A 4,579-nucleotide genomic window follows, 5' to 3' on the forward strand; every position below is an offset into this window, starting at 1 on the left:
GAGAGAGAGAGAGAGAGAGAGAGAGAGAGAGAGAGAGAGAGAGAGAGAGAGAGGAACAGGAAGGGACAGGAGAAATGACTCAATGGTCCAGAGCACGAGCTCCTCTTGCAGAAGACCCAGATTTGGTTCCCAGCACCCACATGGTCTATACATGTTTATACATTGTTATAACTCTAGTTCCAGGGGGGTCCAATGTTTTTAGGTCTCAAATGGCACACTGGATGCATAATGCCCTTACATATACACAAGCAAAACTCACATACACATAAAAATAAATCTTAAAATTTAAAAAGGGACAATGTGGGTCCTAGCGAGATGGCTTGGGAAGGGCACTTGCTGTGAAAGCCCCAAGAGCCTACATTCAAATCAGCAACACAGTAATAAAGCAGTTCAGGAACAGTGAGTCTGTTTTAAGTGAGGCTGCTGAATCCCTGTTCGAAAGGGTGTTTCTGTTGTTGTTTTAAGGCCAGTAACGGGCCTGCAAGATGGCATAGGGAATAAAGATGCTTGTCACTAAGCCTAATGACCTGAGTTCGTTTCCTAGGAATGACACAATGGAAAGAAAGGACCAGATGGGAATGTTGATGCACATCTTTAATACTGGATGAAACACAAGGGAGAAGCAGATGACAGCTCCCTTTGACTCTGAGGGCAGTCTGTCTACATAGTAAGTTCCAGGACATCAGAGGGTTGGTTCATGGGTTTGAAGCCAGCCTGGACTATAATGGTGAGTCTCAGAACAGCCTGAACTATTGAGATTTTGTTTCAAAAATTAACACAGCTTGTGAGTCTAGGAGTGCCCAGGACCCTCAATGAGCTTTGCTAATTTCCTAAGCATTTCTCAATCCAATGAGGTTAGTAATTAAGGTTAACCATCACCCAGGATGAAAGGGAGAAGGGAGAGAAACAGAGGTACCTAGTACAAAGACGACTAGAATCAATACTCAGGAGTTCTGCCATATGCTGTCAATGGATGGAATGTGCTTCAAGGAACTCAGTTATCTTACTTTTTGTTCAGCTTACCAGTTTAACTTGCACAGGGGAGCTCATTAATCGATGAGTCTTAGTCCTCTTGTAAAAAAAATACTTCAGCCCTGAACCAACCAATATACAGATTCACTTAGTTAAGTTGTCCCATTTAAAGCATCCTATGTTTTTATTAATGACAGGTTATCTCATGCAAGAAATCTTGGTAAGCTATTTTCTGCATATATGTACCTCAGTTAATTTATTTAAAAAACAAGCAACCAAACCAAACCACTCAACACATTTGAAGAAATTCCTTTAATTGGGCCTTGGAACTAACTATGCAGGCTGCCTGGTAAAATTCGTACTTTCCTAGTTGCAATATTGTTTCTGGAGAAAAAAAAAATGTAGCACTACACAAGGGTATTTTGGTCAATGACTACCTAAAAGACAGAGGTTTTTACTGCTGATACACTGTAGCCATCTTATTTTGCTGTGAATAGATTTTATGATGTTCTAGTAACCAACTTTCTAATAGTGCCCCAACACTTACCTGGGTCCCTAGGGTGATCGATCCCCTTAGTGACTGTATTAAATAGCAGTGAATGTTATCTAAATCTCTTCTATTTAATTGCCAACCATCTTTAAGTAGTCAGTATTGTCCAAAGTCTTCTAAAAGCTATAATCAAAATTTGTCTTTTGTCCCACACTTATTTTTAAAATATATGTAAGCATAGTTCACTGTACCACTCCGTCCTTCACTAGAAAAGCTTGTATTAACTCATCTACACGTTTCATGATTATAAGTTTTCAAGGGAATCTTAAAGTGGCACTTCACAGTGGCAGAGAAGAAAAACCCTATTGCAGAGTTGGGGAGATGGGATGTTCTTCTTAGCCTCAACATTGGCCTCTCTGGTTCTGGACAAGCCAACAAACCCCTCAAAACATGAAGGCTCATTTAAAAATAAAGACACTGGACAAAACCATCCGAAGTGCTCACTCACGTATGTGCATACTGAAACCGGAAGTCAGGTCTCTTCCTTAGTCATTTTCCACTTCCAACTGTTTTATTATTTTATGTATGTTTTGCCTTCATGTATATATGTGCATGCCTGGTGTCTGAGGCTACAAGAGGGTACCAGATCCCCTGGAAGTGAGTTATAGACAGTTGTGAGCCACTATGTGGCTGCTGGGACTCAAACCCAGGACCTCTGGAAGAGCAGCCTGTGCCCTGAAAGTCCAAGGCATTTTCTCCAGCCCTGTTTTTATTTTTAATTGTGTAAGTATGTGTCTGTATGTGGCCAGGAACATTTGAGGCTATAGGATCACCTGGAGCTAGAGTTACAGATAAATGTAAACCAGCATATGGTGCCAGGATCAACTCCAGGTCCTCTGCAAGAGTTTCAGACTCTCTTAACTGATGAGCTATCGCTCTAGTCCTTCCACTTTACTGGAAGAGTCTATCACTGAACCAGAATCTTATCAAATGGCTCTCAGGAGCCTCTTGTCTCTGCCTCCTTGCAATGAGACTACAGGTGAGAGCCACGTCTGGCTTTTTACACGGATGCTGGGATCTGAACTCAGGTCCTCATGTTTGTATAGCATTTACTCAGAGCCAGCACCTCAGCTCAAGGTAGAACTTCTAATAATAGGGTATCTTTCAACAAAAACATGATTTTATGCAATGCTACAATCTTCATTTTGAAACTTAAGCTACTTTAGACTTGTAAAGGCTCACTGTCTATCAAGAACATGGTGACAGGAGATATAAAGCTCATTGGTAAAATTAAATAAACCTCAAACCCCAAACAAACACACACACACACACACACACACACACACGCTCCAGAACTAAATTTTTGTTTCTTCCCGAGACAGAAAAAGTAAAATAAATGAAGATGCAGATATCGCATGATTAACCCCGGGTGTCACTGAGCATATATAATAATGGGCATCCGTTCCTGGTTTTGCATATCTGAAATTCTCCAAACTATAGATCTGAAAAATTACTCTCAGAAAGAGGAAGGATATTTAGCAGGCAGGATCACAGTTTTGACCATAGTCTTTGGTTGCAGTGATTTTTATGCCTGTCCTTACGGGGTTGCGATACAATCTCGAAGACATGCTCCTACTCAGCAGAGACTCGTAAAAGTTATGCTCAAATTAAGGAAAATGAGCGAAACCGAAGTTCTTCAAAGGCTATATACCAGTAATATGTAAGAGTTGGGTATGGGATGGAACTTAACGTCCGCAAAGCCTAATAAATTCACATAGATTATTCTATATAACCTGTGAGTCACCAATGTTCTATCCAAACTTTCAGGTAGGATGCTACTACCACTGAGGGCATGGAACCGGAACCAAGACGAAAGGGAATCTGGAGTGTGAAGAAGGCTGGAATAGTGGCAGTCCTGGTTGGTGGCTCAGGAAAGTCGTGTAGCATCAAGCAGGGCTGCCCCTATCCGGGGACAAACCTGGACACTGGGACTCTCCAATGCGGAAAGGGGAAGAGGAGGCAGATCCGAAAAATTAGACAGTGTGAGCACAGTTCGGGGTAAAGGGTGCATTCCGGGGGGGAACGCGTTTCCACGTGATCTAACGCCGGGTTCTCAGCCACGCTTCTCAGCTCGGGCCACACCAGGCCAAGGCGGCGAGCGGCCTGCGGAGTGGAGCGTGGTCGGTTGAGGAGGAGGGAAGCCGGCAGAGGAGAGAGGAGCGGGGCGGCCGAGGAGAGGAGGGAAGGGAGAGAAAGGGCCGGATGAGGAGAGCGGGGCTTGGCTGAGCCAAGGCGCCGGGAGGATGGAGAGGAGAGGAGGAGGCAAGAGGAGGACAGCAGGGGCTAGCCCGGGAGGAGAGGAGCGGGGCTGGCGAAGGACAGGAGTGGGGCGAGCGAGCGGGCGGGAAGGAGCTCGGGTCGCCCAGCAGCGGCTGCCCCACCGGCGGGACCCCGGCCCGCGACTGCCAACCCCGCGCCCCGCCCGGGGCCAGGGGCATCCGGCTGGACCAGGTCCGTCCAACTCACCGGCCGTGAGGCTCGGCTCCGGTCCTCGGTGACTGCCGCTCCCGCCCTGCCCTGCCCGCCGCCGGCCCTGGCCTACGTAAGAGCGTGCGCACGCCCGCCGGTCTTTGTCTACGCCGCTGGACGTGGGCCCCACCCCTCTCAGCCCCCGCCCCCGCGTCCCGCCCAACCGCGCTTGCGCGGTCCTCCCGGAGGCCCCCGGGGTGGGCGGGGCTCCGGCGATGCTCGCTCCTCCGGTTGATGCTCGGGGACGTGAGCCGAGGTCGCTTTCCGAAGGTCAACCGGGGCCTGTCTGAGCTGAGTGTCCAGAACAGGCATCGAACCTGGCATGGCGAGGTTCGTTTACTGAGTCTTTGCGGGACTTTGTGTGAGATTCGGTTCCGGCTTGCCACGAAACGTTAGCTGCCATCCCAGCACCACCGGGCATCCCGGAGTTTCTCTTGACGTAATTGGCTGGTTGGCCAACTGCAGTTTTCCAACCCAGCCACAGTTCTAACTAATCTCTGGTCAGACTGGAAGCTTCAAAGACAGGCTTGCTTTGCTGACGTGGGTCCTTTATAGTGGAAGAAAGAAAGAGGGGATGGGGGACACGCC

The 4,579-nt window shown here is 47.6% G+C and overlaps 1 protein-coding gene across 1 annotated transcript in view; it reads right to left on the reverse strand.

The window, feature by feature from the left end:
* Nucleotides 1-4,059, reverse strand: part of Gpat4 (glycerol-3-phosphate acyltransferase 4) — a 31,360-nt gene extending 27,301 nt beyond the window's left edge. Inside the window, exon 1 of the mRNA XM_021219067.2 lies at nucleotides 3,989-4,059. The gene's annotated coding sequence lies outside the window, so the exon portion shown is untranslated. The remainder of the gene's footprint in view (nucleotides 1-3,988) is intronic.
* Nucleotides 4,060-4,579: the final 520 nt, after the last annotated feature.

Source organism: Mus pahari, chromosome 19 (assembly GCF_900095145.1).
Source record: "Mus pahari chromosome 19, PAHARI_EIJ_v1.1, whole genome shotgun sequence".
Lineage (NCBI taxonomy): Eukaryota > Metazoa > Chordata > Mammalia > Rodentia > Muridae > Mus > Mus pahari.